The following is a 13311-nucleotide window of genomic DNA, read 5'->3' as shown; positions in this document are numbered from 1 at the left end:
GTTCTGAAAATTTTCAGAATTTTTGATACAGTCCTCAATTTGTTAATAAGCAGCAATTATCCACAATTGCATAGATATGGGTGAGAAATTAAACTATAATTTAGATTTCTACCTTATTTTTTTTCTCAATAGGTTAGTGAGAGACACTTCAGGAAAATATTTTAGTTTTTGGGGGCGATTTCTGAGAAAAGTAATAAGGGATAAGTGAAAATGGGTGCGTTACTCTATTTACACCTGGGATTTTCTTTTAATATTTCAGCTTTGAAGATTAATTAATTTGTTTTGCGGTAGTGTTTGTGTAAGGTTGCTGAAGAAAATGCTTATTTGCTCATGTGCTGTCCTCTTTATGAGAACACATAGAAGAAGACCTCTCCAGTTTCAATATCAGGGTAAATGGTATTTTCCTTCCACACCTTTTACCTTACATTTTAAAGGCATGCAAACAAAATTTGATAAATGACAAACATGAAATAAATTTTGTAATGCATATTTCCCAATAATGTAGGCTGCTACAAATAACGATGATGTAGCTAGATGTCTAAAACATGTTTCTTTAGAGACATAAATGTCTTTCTGTTATATATTTATCTCACCCCTAGGAATATTTCAATTTCCTGTTTCTGTTTCTTAATGTTGTCTCTTTTTTTTCTTCTTTCTTTCCAAGTTATTTGATTTTTGTACAGTGTATGCATTTTTGTTTTTGGCTAAATCTTTCTTGGAACAAGGTAGGGGTGAATATAATTTGTTTCTAAAATATTTGGTTTAGGTATATAGAGGGGATTCTATCACAGCAGAGGATAAGGTTAATATTGCCTTATCAGATAAAAGGGCACAGATGACCAACAGATTCAAACAGAACAGGCAGTAGAATATGCTAGAAAAGTGTGTTGGACTTGTTTTCTGAAGGACTGCCAAAAATGATTAAATGAATTAAGAGATTCTGATTGACCACATCTCTGTGGCTTAGTGAAATTGTTTATTTTCACACATGTGAATTCCAAAAACATGGGTTCCTATCATCAGTTGCCTTCCAACGGTGATTCAGAGTCACAGCCTCTTCTCTTTTTTCCCTCCCTTTTCAAACTCAACTTCTGAGTTTATTGTCGTCTTTTGCAGCAAGTTGTTGGAGAAGGAAGGAAAGTAGAATATGAAACCTGGAGGTTTTACAAGTGGAGCCCCATGAGTAATGGGACTCTTCTACCCACCTTCCATTGATTAAAATTTAGTCATACAACCACATTTTACTGTAGAGAATACTGAAAAATATAGTCTTACCTAAAATAAAGAGAAAACAAATTTCATGAACATGAATTTCATGTATTGTTCATTCCATGAACATCAATTTGACACAAAAGCTGAAACTGGCAGACTGGGGATACAAACATGAATACTCTAAGTATTTTCCTACTTACTTACTACATAATGATATATATATTCATATGTTAATGATATGTATATGTCATTAATGTGTATACTAATATACATACACATAAAGATATATATACTCACACACTATATATGTACATAAACAACTATATATACTTATATATACTGCTAAATATATATATATAACTATAATAGTTAAAACTGATATGTATGTGTATATATACAGAATATATATACAATATATAAACTGTATGTATGTGCATATATGGATATATATACATAAATATGCTTCAATATGTTTTTATAATTTAACCATTTAAGTGATAATAGTAGATTTACATGAAGTCATAAGAAATAGAACAGGGAATCCCATGTATAGTTTACCCAGTTTTCCCAATGGACTATTTTCCATTCTCATCAGCAATGTATTAGTGAGTGATCCAATTTATTCATATCCTCACTAACATTTGGTTATTTTTTTTTTTAAGTTTAAGACATTTTAATAGTTAGGAAGTGATATGCCATTGTGGTTTTAATTCATGCCTAATAACTAGTATGTTGAACAACTTCTCCTGTATTTATTTGATCTGTTTATATTTTATAGCAACATATCTCTCAATATCTTTTGTCCCTTTCTAACTGGATTGTTCTTTTTACTCTTGAGTCATTTTCCACACACTAACCCTAAGCATTTTTTGTTAAGTTTATACTAAGTATACACTTTTATTTATTACTTTCTTTGGGGTGATTATAAATAATGTTGTGTTTTATTCAGTTTCCATATATTTCTTTGTTAGTGTTGGGGAGATAATCTCCTCTAGTGGTTTTTGATCTCTTTGACTCCCACTTAGCTGCATAGCAATGGGTCTTAAGCCTGTAATACTTCCTGGTGGAGAGAATTGTAATGCATTCCACTGTGAGGTGTATGTGTATGTGTATATATATATATATATATATATATATATATATATATATATATATATATATATACATATACTCTGTTGGGTGGAGTGTTCTATATTTGTCAACTAGATTATGTTCTATATTTGTCAACTAGATTATCTACATGATCAGATCCTCTATGTTGGTGCTGATTTTTTTGTCAAATTTATGAGCGTAATGTGGCTCACAGTGATGCCTTAATGCTTATAATAGCTATAGGATTTGTAGTGATTTCTCTGATTCATTCCTGATGTTGATGGTCTATATCGTCTCTCTCCATTTTTTGTAAGCTTATTAATTTCATTGATTTTTATTTTTAAAGAACAAGTTTATTGTTTCATCAATTTTTTTTCTGTTACCCAGTTTTCAATTTCATTGATTTTTGTTCCATATTATTGCCTTCTTTCAGTTTGCTTCAGGTTTATTTTTCTTTTAGTTTTTTTTATTGCAAGGATTTAGCAGTATAAATTTAACTCAATACTGCTTTTGCTGCATCCCACATATTTTCACATGCCACACTTTCATTTTAATTTGATTCTATGTATTTTCAACATTTTATTTGAGGCTTTTTCTTTGATCCATGTATTATTTAGCAATAGGGAACAGAAAGTATTATAATGTTTATTTTAATCATTATATATAGTTTAGAAAACTTATATTTTACCTATATTTTTGTTCTCTCCATTGTTTTTTCCTTTTTCCCATGTCATTGAGATTCTTCTTTTGTAATTTTCTGTTAAAAAACATTAGTCAGATTTAAGGTAGGTATGTTAGTGACAGTTTCTTTTAGTTTCCCTTAGTCTGAGATAATCTTTATTGCCTATTCATTCTTTCTTTTTGGGGGGACACTCAACCATTGTGCCACATCCCCAGCTCTATTTTGTATTTTATTTAGACACAGGGTCTCACTAAATTGCTTAATACCTCACATTCTGAGGCTGTCTTTGAACTCTCACTCCTCCTGCCTCAGCTTCCCAAACCCCTGGGATTACAGGTGTGCACCACAGTGCCCAACCCCTTCATTCTTGAAGGATAGTTAAATATAGAATTCATTATTGACTCTGTTTTTCTTTTAGAATTTGAAAAATCCACATCACTTCTTTCTATACCCCAGGGTTTCTCATGAGAAAACCTCTGCCATTGGAACTGTTGATCCCTACAAATGATACATTATTTATTTCTGGCTAACTTTCTCTTTTGTCTTTAGCATTTTTCCCTTTTGTTCTTAATTTTCAGAAATTTACTTCTGATATATGTTGGTGTTTATTTATTTGTGCTTATTCTACTTGGGATTTACTCAGTAAAATTTTCTTTACTGTAAAAATTCAACTTCATGAGAGAAAAGGTGTATTTAGGCTCATGTTTTAGAGGTTCAGTTGATCACATGGCACTGTTGCCTTTGGGCCTGGGTGAGGCAGTGCATTATGGCAGGGAGGGTGTTGCACAGGAGGTTTCCCGTCTTATTGTGGCTGGGAAGGAAACCAAGAGCAAAGAGGAGGGGCTGGAGTCCCAATGTCCCCTTCAAGAGCATGCTCCTAATTGCTTTCCTTCCTGTTGGCTCCACGGTATAAAGTTTTCACTCCCTCCTAATAGTTCTGTGGGCTGGTGACCACAGGTGTTTGAGGGACATTTATGCAAACCATAGCACTCAGCTTTTCAAATCTGTGAATTTGTGTCCTTTGCCAAACGGGGGAAATTTTTAGCTAATTTTCCTTTGACTATTAGCTCCACTCTCTTTTTCTTCCACTTTTAGGACTCTGTTTATACAAATTTAGGGTCTTTTTTTCCCATAGGTTTCTGAGGCTTTGATCATTTCTCCCCCCATATATTTTCTCTTTGTTGCTTGCTAGTACTCTGTCCTCAAACTCACTGGTTCTTTCCTTTTTCATCTCTTCTCTATTTTTAACCAACCCAGGAAGTTGTTTATTTTTTCTATTTTATTTTTTAATTCTATAATTTCTAATTTTTTCTTTTAATAATGTCTATTTCTTTGCTGATATTTTCCATTTTTCTTTCTTCTCGAGAGATTTATAATTGTTTATTGAATCTTTTTCATGATGCTTGCTATAAAATTCTCGTCAGATAATGCTAACAACTGATTTGTTTCAGTGTTGGCATCAGTTAATTTTCCTTTTTCCTTAAGTTGTGGTTTTCCTGATCCCTGCAATAATAAGTTATTTTTAGCTCTATCCCAGACATTTTAGATATGACGTTAAGGAATTTAGAATCTTACTTGAATTTTTCAATTTAGCAGGCAGTCACCTTCTTATGTTTGGAGAATAGGTCCTGGTCTACTTGTGTGGACTATGAATTAAGTCATCATTTAACCAGTCTTTGCAGTGGTATTTTATATTCTTAGTTTATCTTGTGCCACTGGGGCTCCCACTGGTCTCTTCTGATGGTCCCTGAGTGGTCAGAGGTGTTGAGGGAGGGGGGTTTCAGGTCCATGAGAATGAGGAGGCCTCCTTGACTGGACATGTTTTTGGCTGGGCTTCTCTCAACCTCAGTGGGATGGACAGCATGTTTCAAGGAAGGTGCTTTCTGGGGTACAATCCCTTTTGTTGAGGTCCCCCAGGCCTTGATGGGGATGATGAGCTTCAGAAACCTGCTAAGGAAGGAAAACACATCATCACATGCCTGTCCGTGGTTGGGCATACTCTCCTTGGCCACATCTCTGGGTGGGGAAGTGAAGTCTCACCAGGAGAGGAGCTAAGCTCTTTCTCTAGTTGTTTTTTTTCTAAACCAGCAGGGGTCTGCTTAATTCCCCTTGCCAGGACTTGTGGGGCTCATTTTGTATTGTAGGCAAGACCCTGGTTCAATATGGAGGAGGAATGAGCCTATCTGGGCTGCCTCTATGGGACACATTTTTGTGTTGGGCCTGTGTGGTAAAAGCCCAGATGCTCTGTTGGTCTTCCAGTCCTAACAAGTTCACCTTCTTTTCCATGTTCAAAGTCTCTGCTGTTATTACATACTGTTTGTATTGTGACTAGTGGGGAGGCAAAGGGTGAGATGACAAGCCTACACTCCTATCCAGAAGTCACATTTTAAAATACCCAAGTATTATGATAAAAGAATCATTTTCTTTAATGGCTTTAGTGAGAAAAACAGATGTTAATTTTCTCTTCATTTCCCCTGTAATATCAAGATGAAAATATCATTTGATGTAATTGATGAGATGAATATACTTATTAATAGTAAATGTTACTATTTTTTGTTGCCTATACTCTAGAAATTTGGACATTCAGCTCTGTTTTATCTTTATTTTTTATATATCCATTTTGTTTCTTTTTTACAAAGAAAAGACATAATTTACTTTTCATACACTCTATCTATTTGCAGTTCTCTCATTTGTTAGATTAAACTAATTTTCCATTGTAATAAGAAATGTGCTCATGGATCATATATTTAACGACACAGCTTCACTTAAGGAAACCATCAGAATTGTTAAACATAGTAACAAACTATTCCCAGTTTTTAAAGTTATCATTAGGAATGCACTTCTTACTCCTCATCACTAGGGTGATTATCTTTCATATTAAAATATTTTCATAGTTCATGTAATTTTTCTAACTTCTTTTAATGCAAAACTGATAGACAGTGGAGTGGGAAAAATAACTGGGAGTCTGGGAAGATAAAACTCAGAAAGATGGAGATAGAGGGAGCTCTACACCATGGAGAGTGAGCTGTAGTAAAAACAAGGGTGCAGGAGGTGGGATTCTAGTGAGAAGAACCAGAAACCCCTGAATGAGATCAATGTTTATTCAAGGTTTCTTCTGGGATTTCTACAAAGTAAAACAAGTTATTATGACCCAAAGACTAAACATCTCATTCAATGGATTACTTGAGAAAAATCTAAAGATCCATTTTCATATATTGACAATTAGAGTCAAATCATGCCTCTAGATGCAATAAAAGTTACTACTTTCCCATTCCTCAAAATGACTAAAAAATTACCTTTACAAAATATACTTACATCTTAGCTATTTGTTCTCAAAAGTGCACATATCAAATTTTAGAATGTAGTATAAACACTGGATTTAAAGGTCTATGCATATACTTAAATCCACACATTCACATAATTTTAAGGATAAGCTAAATAAATCTATAATTAGAAAAGGCTTGTTGTTGAATAAAACTGTTCAGTCCATTCCAAAATCAGTAAATTATCTTTATTTTCTATGACCACCCTTGACCGCTACAAGAAGGAATGTTGGTTGCTTCCTTCTGTTATGCATTAGATTTTCAGTCCGGGACATGGGGCTCACTCAGTTCTAGGAACATAATGATGAAAATATATGTCCCCTTCTCCAAAGAAACTGAAAGAATGTGAAGCAAAAGATGTGAAAAATACATGACAATATGATAACTGACATAGTGAGACTATAAAAAGGCACAATCACACAAATCAGTAAGGAGGACTTATTTATTCTCTCATTTCCAGAAGAATTTAGTGGAACTTATAAGAACCCAAACAGCTTGATAAGTTAGCCTATTTAAATATAATTGAATATGTTACTTCTGAAAATTAAAAAAAAAGATCTAAGGACCTCAGTGCTTGTCCTTGAACTATCCTGTCGTAACCAACACATCTACTGTGGAAACAATTGAAGTTTTATTTTTAATATTAACATTTCATTTGCGGGAACTGGGGATACAGCTCAGTTGGTAGAGTGCTTGCCTTGCATGCACAAGGCCCTGAGTTCAATCCCCAGAACCACACTAAAAATTCATTTTTGTTTATCAAAATATGGTCATAATAATACATTTACAAATTTCCAAACTGCTGTATAAACCAAGTCCAATTTTCAATTCTAACTTTCACTCAGCAACTCCAATTAGCGTTTATTCCAACTAAGCAAAAGAAACACTGTCACCTGTGCCTGGAATGCTACACTGCTGCCTCTGAGGCTGGGATTTTATTATGCTTCACCCATCTGCTCTCTGCATGGAAAAAACTGAAGAGTGCAGCAGGGGATCCTGTGAAATCCTGGCTTCAAACCTCAGGCAGAAATAGCAGGGTTCTTAACAATGAACACCCTGATGAGAGCCACCTGGCAAAGTGACGATGCACGGAGCTCTCCTTCTCAAGTTCATCTGATTCAAGAAAAATGTTGCTAAAAATGAAGTGTTCACTTTTCCTGAAAAAATTAAAATTCCTCTCACTTTACCTAAATCCAACTATAATAGCTGTGTAGAGCCAAACATATATTATCCAAACCTTCGGGTGGTAGGAAGCAATGAGACTCATGGGACAGTATCTTCTTCCTAAAGAGAAATTTTCAATAGAATTGGTTTATTTGCTGACTTCATTTTGGGCTCATTGTTCTTAGAAATAGGTTGTTTTTTTCCTTACAATTTCAAGTTTGAGAACATAGAGTCTAAGTAACTTGAACAGACATACACATACAAAACTATAATTCTAAAAGATCTAACTTTGCTTCAATCTTTATTAACTTAATAAAATGTTCATTTTAATATTTTCAACAGAGTCAGCTCATTCACTTTTGCCTTTACTATGTATATTAATTTCTATAAACAGAACTATGAGTAGTTTACATGAGCATATTCCTTCTTGTATTATTTTCTTACTATGTGTACTACAATAATTAGGGCAGGTCTAATTTTTATATATATATTATGTATATATAATATATCTGTGGTGAGGCAACATATGATGGCAGCAATGAGTAGTAAAACTCATATATAGATGCATATATATATATATATATATATATATATATATATATATGTTAATTTTGAAAATTATATTTATTAAGTACTTGCTATGATCTACAAAAATGTTATGGTCATAAGAGAAATTTAATGACTATGATCTGGAAGACCAAATAAGGAACAAAACAGAAATGGGTATGTGTGAGAGACCCAAATGAATGAGACAGATAAACATGGCATCCTGGGCTTTGACTGCTTAATTGAGTTAGCATTCTTTTGTTGACTTGAAGTCACATAAACTAGGAAAAAAGCTCATGAGTAAATCATCAGAAGACAGATGCCAACTCTCTAATTCAAGTAAACTGGCCAAAAACCTTGGGGAAAAATTTCTTTTCTAAAACAAAAGAATGAAAGCATCATTAATTCTTTGCCAGGAAATTTATAATTAAAGTCTCAATAATCCCCATTATCACACCATAGTTGCTGTTGTGGAGACTAAGAAGGCCTGAATGGTTGATTTTCACCGAGATTTTATTTCCATATGAGAGATGTGAGCCATACCCATTATAAAAAGTTTCAAGTAAAGGAATATTTTTTCTGAGTATGGCTATATATTGTTACAGCAAGAAGATGAAGAAAATGTTCAAAGAAAAGTTGAGAATCCTGGGAATTGTGCTTACAGTTAGCCATACTGCAAACCTTCATAGACTTGGTCAGCTATGTGTTTGCTGCCCATGAGGATGTCCATCTTAACACCCCATGTCTTCTCCCAACTGTCCCAGATCCCCCAGTGTTTTCTTTAAGTGTGCTGTTAATTCGGAAGACCAATATCATTGACATTGCAGTTAAAGCCCTTTTACCAAGGGCCACTGCTATTGTTGTTTATTGAATCTTTCTTCTGACATATATACGTAGGCACCCCCAAAAGCACCTGCTATCACCTGAATCCTTTCTCCAACCACCACAACATACATATTCATCTGGAACTTACTTCATTCCTGGCAAACTCAGATCTCAGTCCAAGAGAAGTATCCAAAACCTTCAATCAACTAATTGCTTTACTGAAATATTAGATATCTTTCCCCAAAGAGGTTTTTGTTATACATTGTGTTAATCAGCTTCCTATTATTGTAACAAAATATCTGAAGTAATGAACTTATAAAGAGGAAAGATTTGTTTTGGCTCACAGTTTTGGAGATTTCAGTCCATGACCAGTTGGTCCAATTGCTTTGGGCCTGTGGTGAGGCAACATATGATGACGGCAATGTGTGGTAAAACTCTTCACCTCATGGTCAGGATGGAAAGGAAAACAAAAACAAAAACAGAGGAAGCCATGGGTGTCCTACAATCCTCTCTGAGGACATACCCCCAATGGCCAGAAGACCTTCCACTAAGATCCACGCCCCCCCACCCCCGCTCTTAATATCTTTACCACCTCCCAATGCCCCAAGCTGGGACTAAATCATTTACACAAGGGCTTTTGGGGAATATTCTAGATCCAAACTCTTGGCCAAAACTTACCCCTTCTATAGTAATTCTCCTCATTGCACCCTAGTGATTACTTAATCAATAATTCTTTAAGAAGATATAATTAGAATTATGAATTCCCCTAAAGTCCACCAGGAACAATCACACCATGATTTCCATGTCTGCTTACCTCAGTCATCCACAGAAGTGCCAGCATCTCTGGTTGTCCATCAAGCCCTGGTCTCTTATCCCAGAATGCTCTGTACATTCCCTAATTTCATGCAATTTTGCACCCCTTTCTGAACTCTTCACTATATGCTGAAACCCTTAAGTATATTATAAATTACCACAGTCCTCAACTTTTCTGAAAAATTTCTTCACTTTACATTAAAATCTAGTTTTTTTCCCAGGACACTGATTTGCAACCCTCTCAAAAGGTGGCTGTCTTATATTCTTCTTCCAAATCCCATGTCCAACTGGTACCAAAGATAAGCTAAATGTCTTTCCCATTTTATTGCTGCATATAGACAACTACTCCTCCCTCTTCATTCAAAATTCCAACTCATTTTGATGCATGTTATCTTTGGATGATGCTGCCCACTATCTCTCCTTCTTATGATATTCTTTGTATCTCCTGGTACCTCCCCTTCAGTGACCAAATATTTTAATATCTTACTCTTCTCATTGTTTTTGGGTTATTAACACTAATGTAGATGATCCATGCAACATTTTGCCTCTCTTGTTTGACCATTCCCCCACTCCTTCCCACACTTTTGTCACAATCTAGACCTTGTCATCACCAATAATCTCCATGAAAAACTCACTTTCAATCACTCTGTTCTCTGAATACAACTGTATTTTTCCAATTCACTTATATTCCCAAACTCACTTATATTTTCATTGTCCTTGTCTTTTGTATTAACCATTTTTTAACTCATTGCCTTTTGTCTCAGTTAAGATTCTGTGGTCCAGCCCTATAACTATTCCCTTGCATATACTCTCAGCTTCACTGATTCTGTCTCTCCTTGTATTTGCCCAGCAAAAGTACAATTATGGTTAAATGTGACTTCTCCACTTCTATGGGCAATTCGAATGTGGGTGGAGAAAAACTCACAAGGCACACACTGAACTGAACTCACATCACCTTAAATTTATTAGCCCAAATCTCAAGGAGTCCTTTGGCACCAGACCACAATCCTTTCAGAGCTGTGCTTCCTAAGATAAAAATTTTATCTCTTCCTTCAAACTTCTTTTTTTTTATTATTGGTTGTTCAAAACATTACAGAACTCTTGAAATATCATATTTCATACATTAGATTCAAGTGGGTTATGAACTCCCATTTTTATCCCAAATACAGTTTGCAGAATCACATCGGTTACACATCCACATTTTTACATAATGCCATATTAGTGACTGTTGTATTCTAACACCTCCTCCCTCTTTGTTAATCTTAGTTGATTATCAAGTTTCTCATTTTACACAGGAAAATAACTACCTTACCTTTACTCCACCAAACCTACTATTATTTGATTTTATCTTTCTTATAAGCTTGTAAATAACCTGTTACTACATGTGACTGCTGGCAGAAGATATTAGACATGGGTCAGAAATGAAGTCACAGCAAATACGGGCACCATGTTTATATCAATTATTTTTGCACTCAATTACCATAGAACTGACATTCCATGAACCCAGGCAAGTACTGCACAGGTAGATTTGTGTAACAGCTGAAGAACTCTGAATTAGAGAATTCACTGACCTTAGAACAAGCAGTAAGAAACATGCTCTTTGACTGATAGCACATTACTTCATCCCTCTAAGTTGCTTGCTAGAAAACCAACCCCAAGAAAAGGCCAGAGTAAAGAACAGTCAGGGCTTTGGTGGCACTCTCAGCCAGAAAATGCAGAGATGCACATGAATCGCCTCTTCTAGCACATGATCCTACAAGTTCCTGGTTAAATTGGAATTTTCTTATGAATCCACCACTCCATTAACTACCTTGTTTAGTTCTACTGGCAAATATTAGGGTCAGTTTTGTTCAATTTGCCTCACACAACATTTAATTAAGGATATTATCATGAGGACTCTAAGCAACAGAATCAGGTCAACCTGTAGTATTGACTTCAGATGTATTCTATAGGGTTGTGGACTCAGAAAATTGTGAATAGTCCCAAGATCAGGAGGTCTTATTTCCTATGGCTGGAATGCACTCAAAAGCTGACCTCTTATTCATTTGGATATAGACAGGGACTTTAGATTGACCTACTGATCTTTGAAGTCATTTCCAATAATTTCAGGGGTGATAGATAGGCCTAAAGGAAAGACATTATTCCACCTACAAAAATGTAGCACAAAGGGGCACAGTGATACTCCAGTTTGGAATTTGCTGTTACATTTGATTTAGAACATTGGTACATTGGTTGGGTTCACTTGATCCGCTGAATAGTATCACTGAGTAGTTACAGCTTCCCCCAAAGATGCTTGGGCATCAGGAGAGGGATGTGAATTTACATTGTTAAGGCTGAAACAAGCTTGAAGGAATGTCTCTGTTTACACACACACAAGATTGAAGAGCCGGGAAGGTTTGGGAGCGGTTATTGATTGTGTCAGGCTGGCAGAGTAGTTTAGGATCAACCAAATCCATAGGAGCTGATCTGTTCTTATAGCATGTGGAGAGGGATGATATGGTGAGTTTTAATTGACAGCTGTGGCTGTTTCTGGATTCAGCTGACCATGTGATTGTTTGGCCAGTCTGCCCTGATGAATCTAAGGGACAAGTCCCTTCTCCCACTGAGAGCAGAGTCAGGAGCAACCAAGAAGCTATTCTGAGCTACTTCTTTTAATCCTACTCCCTGTTCTCAATCCCAATAAATGATTGACAGGTAGGAAAATGAGAGCCTCTAACATACTTGCTCACCTACCACTTGCATGAGAGTCCAGGGAGTCTAGATGGTTTAGAAACCATTCTAAAGGACCCTTGACATTTTTCTTTGGAAAGCCTTTTCAGCATCTCATCTTTATTGCCATAATTACTGGGTCTGAGACTTAATTTTATCCTACTCATCAACTAATGAATTAACCTGTTACTGTTTTCTGGATGTTGGTCCAAGACAAAATGCTTTATTACTCATAGCATAGCAAACAGAAGCATCATGCTTCTGTAGATTCCCCTTGTTCCGGAGCCAACTGAGGGAATTTAATATGAGTTCAAGTGGATAGTGTGAATGTGGAGGATTTGCATCACAGCTGAAGAACAAATTTGAGGAATCTGATGTTTCCAGAGCAAGCAATAAGACAATCATTTTTTGTCCCAAGGGAGAAGTACGCTCAAAGTTGCTTGCTGCAGAGGCACTCATGAGAAATGGCCTAAGTAAAAAGTGATTAGAGTCTTACATTCTTGGAACACCCAACAAGAATTTGCAGTGACACCAATGCCCATGTTAGACTGACTCTTTCAACACCTCCTTATTTAACTGTTACTCAGGTATTTGCCACCTTTCGACCCCTGCCCATGTTTGTCCTACTTTCTCTTTAAAATACTTCCACCTAAAACTACTTCAGTTTTGGATCCCATTCCTTCTCAGTGACTCAGGAATTTGTCTTTAGCAATTATTTCTTATGGATCTTGCATCATTGACTTGCCACTTTATCTTGAATCTTTTATATCCCCTTGCCTACTTCCCACCTGAATAAATAAATAAATGCTCCCTAAAATACACAGTGCCTCCAGCTGCCACCATGGAGAAGTTCTCCACAACAACCTCCTCCAAAGACAGGTCTATACTTTCTCTCTCTACTTTCTCACTTCCCACTAACTCTTTCCAACAAGGCTGTTCCCACTT

General features: G+C 35.7%; 1 protein-coding gene across 1 annotated transcript in view; it reads left to right on the top strand.

The window, feature by feature from the left end:
* The window catches only part of LOC143641099 (protein crumbs homolog 1-like), a 126979-nt gene that overhangs the window by 20793 nt on the left and 92875 nt on the right, over positions 1-13311 (top strand).

Source organism: Callospermophilus lateralis, unplaced genomic scaffold (genome assembly GCF_048772815.1).
Source record: "Callospermophilus lateralis isolate mCalLat2 unplaced genomic scaffold, mCalLat2.hap1 Scaffold_84, whole genome shotgun sequence".
Classification (NCBI taxonomy): Eukaryota; Metazoa; Chordata; class Mammalia; order Rodentia; family Sciuridae; genus Callospermophilus; species Callospermophilus lateralis.
The sequence above is the reverse complement of the archived record's forward strand: the minus strand, read 5'-3'. Positions and strand labels throughout refer to the sequence as shown.